Raw genomic sequence first — 15,763 nt, forward strand, 5'->3', positions numbered from 1 at the left:
AAAAAAAATCATATTTGAATGACATCGTTATCTTGTTGCATTAAACCAAACGTAAATAACCCTATAGATTTGGTTTTTTCTTATAACTGAAAAGGTGAATATTTCGATATTACCAAAGATTTACAGATTTTTTAGTCTAATGATCCTTATCTCTTTCATGCTTATCTTCCTCACCCAGTGTAAAAGGGAGTAAAAAATGCAACTCTGAAAAAAGGGAGTCCAAACAGAAAGTCAATTATACGAAAGGGGGTCCAAACAACAAATCTCCCTTTCTTTAAAAGTATTTAATACTTATTTTAGGAGTAGTGGTTATAGTGATTATTTTAGGATGTAGATTAAGAAGACAGTGACTCTTCACTAATTTAACATATTCTTTATACTTTTTTGTTTGTTCTTTACATTCTATAGTGCAGATAACTTCGTTATCTTCTTACTTATTAAAATGTTTTGAATGGTGATGTCGATTTTCTAATGCAGGTAGGAAATCATTGATGTCATTCAAGTTAAATTAAGTCGTTCATTCGAACATTTTTTTTTTAATTTAATCCATATGTTTTTCTTTCTCATTTCTTCTTTTATTTCATTAGGTTCATTTTCTTCAATGCTCATTAAAGTTTATTATATTAATCAATTTTTTCTCTTAGACAGGGCTTATGATCATGATTTTAGGTTTCCACCCATTAAGTTAAACTTCAAAATTATTTCGTTTGAAACTAATATTCTTTATAAAAAAAATTTCCTTTACAGGTAGTACAATCTTAGTCGGTTAAACATCAATACTTCAATCCTAAGGTTTGATCTAAAGTTTGCTTTTCTGCAATCTTAATGAATTAAATATATTGATTTCTCTCTTGGATATTCAGAAGGTTTCCTCAACTTAATTCATGTATAAGGTCATCCATGTTCTTCCTGTCAAAGTGAAGAAACGACACTCAGGGTGATGTATCTCCTCTTTCTCTCACTCTTAGGTGCTGTTTGTTTTTTTTTTATACGTCTGAATCTGAATTGGCTGAATCTGAATTGGGTAAACTGAATTGGCTGAATCTGAAATTGGCTGAATATTTTATAAGTTAAATGTTTGTTTTTTAAATTTGAATATTTAGGTCTGAATTAATACTTTTACATTTATACCCCCAATTTAATATTCACAAACAAACCTAATCTCTCTCTCATAAAGTGAAAAGCAAAATCCTAAACTCCTCCATTTCTCTTTCTCCATCTCTCTGTCTCCCTCTCACTTCCGGCCACACTTCTCTCCGGCGAACCTGTCTTCCGGCCAGATATCTCTCTGACTCTCCGGTTGGTTAGTTTATCTCTCTTTCTCTCTTAGTTCCTCTCCCTCTCTAACACAAAATGAGAAACACAAATCACAGCAATGAACATTTGCTCCAAAAGAAACCCTAAGTTCTATGTAAACCCTAGATCGAGATTTTGACGTTAATATCCATGTAGACCCAATGAAAAGATGAATAACATGAACTAGGGTTTCGTATTTCTTAAAAAAAAACTAGGGTTTCGTATGGTCACACTTGTTGAGGATGCTTACCCTTCTAACTGATCACCCACGGTGCCGTTTCTTGTTTCTTATTAATAACATGAACAGGTTGAAGATGAAAGTGGGTTCAATTTCTGTGTCAACCGCAAGCTAGCGACATCTCTAGATCCCAGATCTATCATCATGGTTTCATTTTATTGTCGATTTCTAGGGTTTTATTTTTACCATTTGTGATGTATGAGAAAAAGGGAGAGAACGTGATGGTCGACGGTGGTCGACGGTGATGTGTTTGACGTTAACAGAGAAAATGAAGGAGAAGACAGAGATGTGATTTCTTAGATATTTTAAGGGTATTATTGTCATTTGGACTTTTTCAGATGTTGTACTACCAATTCAGACTTGTTTTGAAGTCTGAAATTTGTGGATCTGTTTTCAGCTATTTCAGACATCAAAAGAATTCAGCCAAATTTCAGATCTTTCCAAATAAATAAAACAAACATCTGAAATCTGAATTACCATCCAATTCAGATTTCAGATCTGAAAAATAAAAAAAACAAACAGCACCTTAGTCGGTTTATTTTTCAGAATCTTTGATTTGTGTCACAGGTTTAAGAGGTTTTGAGAGTTGTCTATTCTCAATAATGTGTTGTCTTCTTACATGTTACTCATTATTCATTTTATCTCAAGGTTTGGTAGAAGTTTTGTTTTCTGTTGTCTATTATAACAGTTTACATGAAAGTTTTCTCGTTCTTTTTCCAGGGTGAAAGTTCCACATTTTAGTACACATTGCATTTGAATCTTTTGTAGAAAATCGATAGTTCTTTATCCAACTACGATGAATTTATGAAAACAAGTAATGGATACTGTAACGTTTGCAAGAATGAATGGAGATGAGAGTAAAAGTTGTATGGAGTTATTCAAAGAGGGAAATGTATTGAAAAGATACATGTAATTCCTTATTATTTTGTATCGTTTTCTTAACACATTTATAGTTTTCTCTCTATTAATTTGTTCATCCAAGTGAATGTATGTTGACTACTTTTTTACTTCTCTTGATACCAGATAACCCACCTCAAAGTCCCCCATTAAAAAATAACTATTGTGCTTCTCATATTCCATGTTTCTCATAATAATTAATTTAAAAGAAATCTATCCATGTTATTATGGAACGATGAAGATACATCCACGACAACTGTAATTAATTGTCTCTTTCTCAAGTTAACTTCTAACTATTTACATTTGTTTTTCCTTTTGTTGTATTAAGAGAAAATAGACGCCAAAGATAGGTGCCAACTGTTGAGGATAAGGACCCATCGGATCTCAAGAATAAATCTTTGATCAGAGATACTATTTGATAAGGATTAATTAGTTTGTTCTAGATGACCATTGAGTTGTTTTTGGTAGATATCAATATCTTTTGTAAACAGTGAGATCTCAAAAAGAGATCTCACTTATCTATTTGTTACAACTTGTATTATATATAGACTAGGTATAACCCGTGCCTCTGGCACGGACGCTCTTGTAGAACATTTTGAGTGCTATGAAGTGGTGAATCTCCTATTATCAAAACTAATTCGTTTAGCACAAACGCAACATATTTATGCTCTTCTCGTCCATCATTTGATGATGTTTGGAAATAGATTGATGAAAATTTGACAACAAAGTAGACAATGATCAAGATTCACAAACAAAAACCTTATTATTTCATACGGCAAAGACTGGAGTAATCAACATGAAAATCAATTGGAACAAAATTCAAATTCATTTTCGAACAAAGTGACCACACTGTTGCATTCATTGATTGAAGAAATTGATTGCTGAGGGAAAAAAACTACATGGATTTTATAGAATCTAGTAACCAGAAAATCGTTCCTCGTTATACCAAATTAAACGACCCCTCTGATTTCTTTGTAAGACCACATTACCTCAGCTTTAGTGATTCTTCTCATTCCATTCACCTAGGAAGCTGGCTCCCTCATTATTTGTCCCAGATGAGAACAACCTCAGAAACATTAACGACAACAACGAAAACAATGTATTTCTTTTGAAGAGGATAGTATAATGACCGCAACTCACGTTCATTATAGATCTTTTACATATATCTTCTTTTACCTGCTCACATGAGCACTACAAAAAATTTACTGCATCTTATACACAAACATAGAGACCATCAGTGGAATAGAATCGATCAAGCAAGTATTGAAGATCAAAATGATTAACCGTGCTTACATTTGTATTTTCTTTGTAATTGGGGTTTAGGAAATAAACAAGGACTTTATGACCTCTAAAGGTACAGTTGTTGATTCCATCCAAGTTCGACACCTATTATGCATACATGGCCTAACCATAAACCATGGGAGAGTAAAAAGAGGAAAGCCTTGCCATATTTAACCATAAAAGACCCCATTTTTGTTCCACTCACCTTGTATCAGTTTATCATCTCCACAAATTACCATTGTGCAGAGTATTGCTTCAAAATGACAGAACATTATATATCAGTAGGAACATATATGTGAACATTATCGAAATCCAAATTTTCATTTCTAGCTAGCTATTAAGACATAAAAATCACATACCAGAACTCCAAATTTGGCCAAAGATTGTTAAGCGCTTAATGGTCATATATGGGAACCAAAAATTCTATAAATACTAACCCTACACAAAGATTCTCGTATCGAGCTGAGCAGGTGTTATTCAATATCTCTTCAAGTCCACTATGCATTCATTGTCTTCATTTTTTTTGTGTTGAAGGAAAATGTGTTAAATAATCAATAGGTTAGTACCTTACCCCCCAAAATATTGGGTGTGCGGATAAAATGTTATAAGCATGCACTATAGACTACATATTGTACGATATATCATTTCATATACTAAAAAAGTGCAGTATTGTTTAACAAATACATTTGCTCTGTAAATAAATTATATTGCATATGAGTGTGTCTGACTATCAAAGTGAGTTTATCCATTTTTTATCATTATGTAATGACCAAGATAAAGTTATTTACTTGTGACGGTGGACTTATGGTTCAGAGATGTTATGGCGTCAGGTCTGTAATTAGGACTGTCTTATCTTAAACTACATTTTGAAACTGAGGTTGAAAATGGATTTGATCTGATTCGACTCTACACATACAAAGAGTTACCAGAACCATTATATTAGTTGAGCGTCACATAAGGCTCAAATTTACTTGACCCCTCACATTTAGGCTCCACTATGTGATGGGCATTAACAAATCAAATTTTTTTCTTCAGAAAATAACATTACTAATCCAGTGTTCAACGCCTACACATTTAATCTAAGAAAAAACAACAGGTATAAAATTGCACTGACATAAAACATAGTACCTTGACAACCAGATCTCACCAACGGAATTCAGACTGAACATCAGCAAGGAACAATCTTTTTTCTTTTAGCTTTCAAAACACCAATTTCTTTGGCTTGAGCATCAGCAAGGAACTCATTTTCTTTTCCAATTTCCAACTCACCATCCTTACCCAATTCCTTGATGCATGCTCAGACTGCAAAACTCACCAACTTTATACAAACAAACTCAAACAAAATCATCCCATTCAACGTTACAAGTACTCGACATAGCCACACAACTTTAAGTGATTTACTTCAACCCACTCTTTTCGTAACAATAAGAATATTTGATTAGATAACTCGTATCAAAGAATTTTGAGCCATTTCCTTCAATCTATTGAAGACAAATTTGAGTTATCAATACTAATATGATTTGAAAAGAGGCAAATTATAATACAACCATGTATGCCAAAATTTCATTTTGAATCATTTTGAACAGAAATGAATAAAGAACACTGCAACCTGAACATAATTTCATGTAAATACAAAATTCAATATGAAATCATATAATATAAAGTCTTGCAAATTAGAGAGAAAGGGATAGAATTGAGAAATTGAAAAAGTTGATTAGTTAAATATACATTCATGTATCCACTAAGAAATCTACAAAACAAAATAGTAATTATGATGAAATAACATATTCAGATAGTACAAATTAGAAAGAGAAATTGGGAAGAACAACATAATCAAAATCGCAATGAAAGAACAATAACAATGAGCATGTTCAGGTGGTACAAATTAGAAATTGGGAGTACAAAAACCTAAAGATGAAATAGGAATAAGAATTAAAAGTGGATAAATCTGTAACAGAAGGAGTTACAATTTCAGAGGAAGAAAGAATCGCGAGCTACATGAAGCCGATAAGGAGCCGTTTCAGAGGAAGAAAGAATCGCGAGCTACATGAAGCCGATAAGGAGCCGTTATAGTTCCAGACAGTTGATGGGCCTAAAAATAGGTCTATTCCCGCAAGTATACGGGGTCAAGTTATAGTATTTATAATAAGATCGAGTATCGTCCCAAGAGATAGGTAGGTAACTTTAGACGGCGAGTTTAGCCCAATAATTAAAATGTCAATAGCTAACTTAGACTAACACACACACACACTCCACTTCATAGATTTGATGATTGATATGTAAGAAACAAGAAAACGAATAAAACTAAATAAACTAACTAAGAGAGAGGTAAGAAGATATCTAAGGTTATAAAATCCACCGCATAATTTCACTTTATAAAACAAGCACTTAATTACTTAAATCTCTTTTGTATTTACTCGGGATCCAATATAATGAACTATTTGAATTCCGGATGATGTTCTAGATAAAACAATTTTATAATCACTAATTCTAATTGTCTTCCTTATAAAGATTTGGATCACTTAACTATTATTCATCATCTAAAAAGCATACTCCATCTAACAACTTAACGAAAGTATGAAATATCTAATTATGAGGCATGAGTAATGGAAAGAAAATCCAATCCATATAGATAAACAATCAATAGACATTAAAGCACATCAAAGGATTTAATTAATCAAGAACAAGTATTATAAAGATCCAAAATGGGTTTCATTCACAACCTTAGATTGCTAAATTAACTATACATGGAATCTAGAATAACATTCATTGACATTGTAAAATAAATGAAAATACTAAGAAATTAATGGAAAGAAATCACCAATCAAATTCCATATCCCCATGTATCTCCAATTTGTCTAAGATTTGCTCCATTTGTGCTCAAGAATTGTACTCCAAGAAATCCAAGTAATAGCTATTTTATTGCCACCCAAATAAGAAAAAGAAGGAAAAAGAAGAAATTAGATCTAGAAAGAAGTTGGAAAGAATAGATGAAGTGGGTAAAGATGATAGAAGAATATGGAAGAAAGAAGGAGAAGACTATTAATGGAAGAAAGAATAGTAGTAGAGAAGAAGATGGAAAAAGAATGGAAAAGAAATGGATTTAGTAGTAGAGAAGAAAGATTAGGTAAGAGGAAGTATAGGTTGAGTAGAGAAAGTAGAAGAAAAGAATGGGGGACTAGGGTTAGAAGATAGAAAGAGAAGTGGCTTAGAAATTAGATAAGGAAGCCATTTGAGAGGGTTGTTGAAGTCTAGGTTTTAATGGAGGAGAAAGGGACTTATTTATAGGTGGGTTTTGGTTTTGGTTGGGTTAAATGGGTAGAAAGTATGAAAAGAAGGGGTTATTTTGGGAATTAAAGGGGTAAAATGCAAAAAACCCTAAACTAATAAAGTCTGGTCGGCGGCTGGTAGGGTTTCTAATGGGTTTCGGATGCTTAGGTACTCCCGGGTGTATGATTTTAAGCTGTGGCGCGCGCAGGAGCCGTCGGATTAGAAGACTCGCGGATCTGGAGTGACGGAAAGCTGCCACGCGTCCAGGTGCACTATCCTTATGATACTTCGGTTCACACAGAATAAGCAATAAAGGGTTAAATCATCCGAAACCGTCGGATCTGGAAAACGCGGAAGCGAGAGGCTGAGATTAAAAAGTGGAGACGGGGCTACCGAGTTAAGCTGCAACGGGATGCATCGGATCATGCGCTAAGGGTCCTATTTTGTTGCTTAGCGAGAACACGTGAATTAGATGCAACGACCTCCGGAGCGCGCCACGTGTTCCTTGGTGTACCGCGCGCCAGAATAGTGCCCGACATGGTACCGAAAGCTGACCAAATGTTGACCTGACTTTGACCTTGATTTATTCCTCCATCCAGACTCCGATTTGACTTCCGTTTTCTCCTACGGACTCGTCTCGACCTCTACTTTTCAACCACGCACTGACCTTGGCCAAATTACCAGATTTTCCTTGACTCCAAATGACCAAAATACCCTTCATGCATCTTTTCCTCGTTTTTAACCGCTTTTCACACCTAACTCTCCAAAAGACACCTAATCAAGAAAACCAACCATTTTATTATAATAAAGACTCGAAACGAACTAACTCGACTAAATTAAACGACTCTGATGGGACATTTTCATGACCCATCAACAGTTTAGGATTTGATAGATGAAGAAATAAAGAATTTGATAGATGAAGAAATAAAGAAAGGAAATCAATTTCTACCATGATTCATAATCGATTTGTGTCATTATTCGTAATCAATTTCTGCCATCAATTTGTAACGTACCAAGAGAGGAAGAAGAGCCTTTCTTCGGTGAGGAAGATAACGCGCGAAAACATCTTACCCACCAGATTTAGGGTTTCCAGGAAAATATCTGACCGACCAGATTTAGGGTTTAATTCACTTTCTTATATTTAGTGGGTCAATAAATTTGTTATTTTCAGGGTGGGTGATAGATCAAATGGCGAGGATCGTATCAAAATTGAAACGGACGACCGGATTTGTCTTTTGGCTTGTCCCAGTCAGCAAAAAACTTTGCGTTTTATATAATAGATGTAATTGTCTCCACTTCAAAGGTGTGGAAGATTTAATAAAATTATCAAATCATTATATGATATCAGTAGTCTAGGGTATTTTGGCACTTATTCCCACTCGAATAATGGCTGCTTCACCATCTTTCTCTCCCACTGTTCAATCCGTGAGTCATTTACTTACTGTTAAGTTAAATGGATCAAACTATCCACTATGGCATTCTCATTTTATGACATTTCTTAATAGCACAGGGATGTTTGGCTATGTTGATGGAACGATTCTGGCTCCTTCTTCAACTATCTCGACCGGTATCGATGATAGTTTCACTCCTAATCCAGACTACACGTTCTGGAAGCGGTACGATCAAGCCATTCTCGGTTGTCTATTTTCTTCTCTTGCCGAAAATGTTCATTCTCAAGTGTTTCGTGCCATGTCTGCTCGTGAAGCGTGGCTTCAACTAGAAAGATCATATGCCTCTTCGTCAGAAGCACGAATTATGCAACTTCGTTATCGTTTACTCAACACCAAGAAAGGGGCTATGAGCGTTACAGACTATATGATTCATATGAAATCCTTTGTTGATGATCTTGCTGCTATTGAGTGTTTCGTATTAGATCGTGACTTGGTTCTCTATATTCTCAGTGGTTTGGGCCCTGAATATGGTCCTTTTGTTACCTCCATTACTACCCGCACTGAACGGGTTTCGTATGCTGATTTACATGGCTATTTAATAAGCCAAGAACTTCGGTTGGCTGTTGAAATTTCTCCTACTTCTCAAATTGATTCACAAACTCTTGCTGCGACGAAGGTAGCAAATGATTCTTCTTCACATAGAAATTTCTCTAACCCTTGTTATCATAACAAGAACAATAAAGGGGGGCAGAGAGGTGGTCGTGGACATCGTTCATCTTCCCACCAACAACAATCATCATTTAGAGGTCGTCCTAACAATTTTTCGACCAATCCAGTGGTGTGTCAATATTGCAACCGTATTGGTCATACGGCTAACCAATGTTATCGACTAGCCGATACTCTTCAAGCAAGTACACCACATACCATAATAGCTGAGCACCATCCTACTTCAGAAATTTCTTATCATTCGGAGAGTGGCGCTTCCCACCATGTGACTAATGACCTCCGGAACCTTACTATCCACTCTGATTATGCTGGTCATGATGTTCTCGTGTTGACAACGGATCAGGTTTGGAAATCACCCATATTGGTAGTTCTTGTTTTGAGTCTTATCCTCATCGATTCAATTTGAATAATGTCTTACGTGTTCTTTCCATTGCTAAAAATCTTTTATCTGTTCATCAATTTTGTCGTGATAACGATGTGACTTTTGAATTTACATCTGATAATTTTCTCATCAAGGACCGTCAATCGGGGAATGTATGTGACGCCCCGTGCCCCATAACTAGGCACGACCACGCCCCGACAATTCACAGACGAGCCGAAAATTCGGCAACACCTCCTCTGTAAATCGAACCGGTCGTACCTGTGACCTGTCATGCAAACCATACATTCGCATACACAAACACAACGGAAACTAAAATGAAACATAATTAACTAACAGACTCTGGTTCCAAGTCGAACCACCATAACTCGGTCAACTCATCCTCAACAACACCGTACATCCCTGTACAACCTATGTGATACATATATATTTATATTACATGGTGTTCAGTGTATAAAAGTATAACTTCGAAGATAAATCAAAATCGAAATGAAAGGAAATAACACCAAAGTGGCACCCCGCCACAACCCCTGCAACCCATCTGCTAACCATGTCGCAGCAGATGCTTCTAACTAGGAACCTGCATACTAACACACTGGTAGGGGGTCAGTAACTCACCGACACGAGTTAACTGGTAGAGGAGTCCCAAAACAAAACTGCGATAAACCTTTTCTCGAGTAAAACATGCACACATATAAATATATATCAATCCTAATACTTGCATACAATAGCAGACTTAACTGCCCACCCTTGGTATGCCTCTCAATTAACAGAGAGTTACCCAGAGAATTCTATAGTACTTTGGCTAGTACCGTCCCATTCCGGCACTAACCAAGGTACTCAAATTCTCTCGAGAAAGTGGCTTACCCCTAGGTTGGTAAGCCCCTCTCCCACTAGGCGACTCCACAGTCATTGAAAAGCTAACCTCGTGATAAATATATACACCTAGCTTAACTGGATACGTTTTAGCTTCACCGAAGTCGAATAGTCAGGTCGTCCCTCCAGTATTCGTGTTAGGACGAAAAGCATATTCTCATCGGTACCCTAGCATGCTACTATTTCTTCTGGTTTTGGAAAAGCATTTATTATGTCAACAACCGAAATAATACTCTTTTCTTGTGAAAACATCCTTCACCCACAATCTCAGCAGATTCAGAACTCGCCCGTTACGCCCTCGACTGAGATAGACTTTTTAAAACATTACTTATCTTATCACACACAGAAGTGGCACAACCAAGAGTCATATCATAACGTGCAGAGGGATCCCAATCACCAAACCAGTCGGGCGGTCTAAGGTGTACAGCCTTTGAGCCCCGAGGGTAAGAACAAACAGGCTTACAGTCCAATCGAGCGGTCAAGGGTAGCAAGTCCCTGAGCCCCGAGAGTCCAACCTAAACGAGAATCTTGGCCAAAGAGTAGAGCACTACAACTGCCAACACCCTCATGACTCGTCTCAGTCCACTTCACCAATCACACACAGCATACGAAATCTTTCCGTTTTTCAAAACATTGATTATCACAACCCATTTAAAAACTATCAGAATGGAATTCATTTGCAAGTAAAATCGTCAAAAGAACTCATTGATAATCACAATAAACAATATAACTTCATCGCAAAATCACTTCCTGAAATAGCCATAATCAACATTATAAACCTCATGGAAATTAGCCGTACAAATCATGCATTATGATCAACTATTCATCTACGCATAGTGATGCATGCATATCTCCTACTTCTAGCATAAATCTAGACAATAGTATAAAAGAAAACAAGAGGTATCCCCTACCTAGCGATTTAGGACTCCGTCCTCCTTCGCTTCGCCTCGAGCAACTCGCTCCCGCTCGTTTCGGCTATCATTCTGACAACCTAGACAAGTATAAAGTTTAGATTCTTCGCCAAGAATCTCAAAATAACATAAATAACACGAAAGAACAATACGAAAAGAAATAACAAAAGAGACTTGACTCGCATTCACGTCGGACGTACCCGACTGACTCTACTCCTTCATTAGATTCATTCCCAACCCAACTCTGACCCGTTTCGATCATACCATATATCGTTGGAAAGATAATTCAGTTTCCCACATTTCATTACTTAGTGTCTCGGTCAAATTTATAGTGTACAATCCTCGAAATAGCAAAAATACAAACAGCAGCGAATCTGACTTTCCTAAAAGCGTGCTGTGCACTATAGCCACCATAACTCACTCATCCGAACTCGAAACGACATGTACCATACCAATTCGGAAAGCTAACATCCCAAGCTACAACTCATCTCTTTTGTATAACTTCATCCGGATAGTCAATTATCACAGAAATGCCCGTCAACAGACTGTATTACACAGTCCCCCGAACATGCACTGCTCACTCAAACGGCCATAACTCCCTCATACGGACTCGAAACGACTATTACCATACTATTTTGGAATCGTCTCGAGACGAGCTACAAGTTCGTAAAAGACTCTAAAAGCTTTTGAATTCTCTATGTCGTCGTACGGACCCAAACAGTAAGCTGTTACAGTATGCAACATATGAAAACTGCTCGATTTCGACTCATTTCATCTCTAGGTTAAATCATTACAATTACATCAATGATAAACCTTTACAAGACATGAAATTCTCACCCATTCAAACCTTAGAAAACGGAAAGCCCCAAATTATAATCACTAAACCCTAGAATTTTTTAACAACTAAATTAATCATCAAAAACTACAATCCTTACCTTAATTTAGTTGTCGTAGATTTGTATCTTCATAAGTTCCAATAATTCCTCTCAAATGCCTACAATTACGAAGTAAAAGCTCCATTATACTTCAAATCATGGAAATACTAGGTTGTAGAGAGAGGAACTAATAATTCTTACCAAAATCCATAAACCTAGCTTGGATCACTTCTAGAAGTTGGAAGTCTCCAAAAACAAGCATTCCCTTTTGATTTTTCACCCAAAACATCCTCTCTTTCATCGAAATCTCTCACATACCCAAACCTTTCTTGAACCAAAACCACGAACGACTAGTCTGGTTTGGTTTATTCCCTTAACCAGCCGAAATCACAGTTCAGTCCATGAATTTGTTCTGATTACAAAATACTCCCTGATTCTGACTTGATTGCACATTTAGTCCTATGTTTAACTTGGCCTGAGTTCAGAATGGTCCCTCATCTAATTTAAAATCTTGGAATGTTACAATGTACTTCAAGGACCACATAAAGATGGGCTTTACCATTTGAAATTCTCTCGAACAACATTCACTGCTTAATATTGGAGAGCGGACAACAGTTGAAAATTGGCACTCAAGGCTCGGTCATCCATCCTTTAAAATTGTTCAATTAGTTCTTTCCAATAATAAATTATCGGTTGAATCGTTAAGGACATTTGGTGTTTGTCAGGCATGTCAACTTGGAAAAAGTCATCGCCTTCCCATACCACAAACCTTCATGGTCATGGTCATAATTTACAGAAATGCCCCTCCTTTTTGTCTCACTTTATGTTCAACCAATAAGAAATCATTTCTTGAGTAGAAAGCAACCCTAACTTCCTATTTTAACCCTCTTTCTCCCATTTTCTCCCAATTAACTCCTAAAACCCTAGCCATCAACCCATCTATAAATAAATCTCTACCTCTTTCATTTCTCTCTAAACTTGCAAACCCTCTCAATCCTCTCTTAGCCTCTCTCTCCCCTCTTAGCCTCTCTCTCCCCTCTTCTAAACTAAAAACCCTAGACCCCCATTCTTTTCTTCTACTTTCTCTACCACCTTCATCTCTTCTCTACATTTTCTTTCTACTTCTAATTTCTTCTTCTAACCTTCTAATTTCTCCATACCTTCTTCTCTAAAATCTCTTCTTCTTCTAACTCTCTTCTAAATTTCTCTTCTTTTATCTTCTAATAAGCTATTATTTGGAGTTTTGGGTAATATTCTTGAGGCATTTGGAGCTAATATTGGACATCAAAATGGAGATACATGGGAATATGGATTTTGAGCATTCTTGGTGATTTCTTTCCATTAATCTTTTGTAATTCCATTTACTTTATAAATTCAATGAATATTACTTTAGATTTCATGAGTAGCTAAATTTGTATCTAGGGTGTAGAGGAAACCCATATTTGGGTTAATTTTAAGATATGTTATTAATCAATGAATCCTTATATTGAGCTTCAATGCCTATTGATTGTCATTTCATGTTGATTCTATGATCTTTTTATCATTCATGTATTATAATTAGATATTTCATGCTTTTATTGAGTTATTAGATGAGATATGCCTTTTAGATAATGAATGATAATCTAGAAATTTGGTTTTATATGATAGTCAATCAAACATTATTGATTTTGAATCGTGTTATTAAAGAATATCATCCGAAATCTAATTAGTTCATTAATCTAAGTTTTGAGTTATATAGAAAAAGAGTGATTTGTTGATTGATTGCTTGTTTTAAGTAGTCCATTTATGTGGTGAAATCGAAAACCCTAGATTCTTCTTCTTCCTTGATTTCATCCTTATTAGTCTATTAGTATTGTTTTCTTTCTTTAAGTAGGTTCCAAATCAAACCAAAAATTCGAAGGGGGTTTTTAATTTATGATTTAGATAAAATTACTTGTCCCTTGGAACGATTTCCCGATTTACAAACTTTACTATAACTTGATCCGTATACTTGCGGGAATAGACCTTTTCTAGGCCTATCAATTATCGATCGGCAAAATGTGTGTTTTTGGGTTATAGTTTTCGACATAAAGGGTACAAGTGTTATAATCGTATCACTAATCGGACGTTTATTGCTCGTCATGTTGTCTTTAACGAATCTTGTTTTCCTTTTGCAGTACCACAAACAGTTGAAAAGTCTCCATCTTCAACAGTTCCCGTCAATTTGTCGACATTAACACTTCCTGTTCCTAGTCAAAAAGCTTTGAGCACTAATATTTCTGTTCCTTCTCAAGCTTCATCAAATCAAGAATTGTTAAATCTAAATTCAAATACCAATGATGTGGTGGCACATCCTCTTGAGAGTATTCAACAACAACTCCCTCTTATAGATTCAGTTGGTGAGATTGTTCACTCTAGAACAACTCCTTCTCACACTTCACACGGTATTCAAACTCGATCAAAGTCGAGAATCACTAAACCAAATCTGAAATATTATTCGGCAGATCTTGCTGTGACATCCTCAGATTTTATTCCAACATGTGTTTCGGTTGCTCTCAAGGAACCACACTGGCGTGAGGCTATGCTTCATGAACTCAATGTTCTTGTTCATCAACAGACATGAGATTTGGTTCCTCGACAATCGTCTATGAGTGTATTGAGTAATAAATGGGGTTTCACTCTGAAGAAACATGTTGATGGCGCCATTGCGCGATATAAAGCGCGCCTAGTTGCCAAGAGATTTAATCAGCAGTATGGGATTGACTATTTGATACATTTAGTCCAGTCGTAAAATTTACTACCATTCGTACTGTTATTGCTCATGCCGTCACTCATCAATGGGATATTCGTCAAATTGACTTTAATAATGCCTTTTTAAATGGCACTCTCGACGAAGATGTTTTCATGAAACAACCACCTGGGTTTATAGATCAAGAACGACCACATCACGTATGCAAACTCCGGAAATCTTTATATGGTCTTAAACAATCCCCTCATGCTTGGCTTAATCGTTTAAGTGGTTTTTTTGCTCACCATCGGTTTTATGGGTTCTCACACTGATCCTTCACTTTTTATTTATGATAAAGAGGGTACGCGGCTATATATATTGATTTATGTTGGTGATATCCTCATCATGGGGTCAAGTTCCGATGTTATTTCTTCGATTATTTCTCGTTTGAGTTCTGAATTTGCCTTAAAGGATTTGGGTCGTTTAAATTATTTTCTTGGTATAGAGGTTACTTATAATCAAGATGGCATTCTCCTTAATCAAAAGAAATATATACGTGAGATTTTAAGTCGAGTGAAAATGTTGGAGGCAAAACCAATTGCTTCTCCTATTGCAGTTTCCACTCGTCTTAGCATGCATTCTGGCGAGGATTTTACTGATCCAACATTGTATCGCAGTATCATTGGAGCTTTACAATACTTAACAATTACGCGTCCAAATCTTGCTTATGTAGTGAATCGAGCATGCCAGTACATGCATGAACCGACAATTGAGCATTGGGAACTTGTGAAGCGCATTTTACGATATTTGAAGAAGACAAGTGTTTTTGGATTGCAATTTTATAAGAATTCATCGTGTCAATTATCTGTATTTTCCGATGCTGATTGGGCAGGTTGTGTTGATGAACGACGTCTAC

At 36.0% G+C, this 15,763-nt stretch overlaps 2 long non-coding RNA genes across 2 annotated transcripts; both read right to left on the reverse strand.

Moving 5' to 3' along the window:
• Positions 1-3,221: 3,221 nt before the first annotated feature.
• On the reverse strand, positions 3,222-6,965 carry LOC147555648 (uncharacterized). The gene is made up of 3 exons (XR_015235136.1): positions 4,841-6,965; positions 3,918-3,965; positions 3,222-3,817 (listed from the first exon to the last, which is right to left on the reverse strand). It is a non-coding gene; the product is annotated as an uncharacterized LOC147555648 (long non-coding RNA).
• Positions 6,966-11,215: 4,250 nt separating this feature from the next.
• On the reverse strand, positions 11,216-12,488 carry LOC147555649 (uncharacterized). The gene is made up of 3 exons (XR_015235137.1): positions 12,342-12,488; positions 12,201-12,259; positions 11,216-11,345 (listed from the first exon to the last, which is right to left on the reverse strand). It is a non-coding gene; the product is annotated as an uncharacterized LOC147555649 (long non-coding RNA).
• Between the last annotated feature and the right edge of the window lie 3,275 nt (positions 12,489-15,763).

This window comes from Eschscholzia californica, unplaced genomic scaffold (genome assembly GCF_041429995.1).
Source record: "Eschscholzia californica isolate CP2 unplaced genomic scaffold, dmEscCali1.0.p SCAF_2, whole genome shotgun sequence".
Classification (NCBI taxonomy): Eukaryota; Viridiplantae; Streptophyta; class Magnoliopsida; order Ranunculales; family Papaveraceae; genus Eschscholzia; species Eschscholzia californica.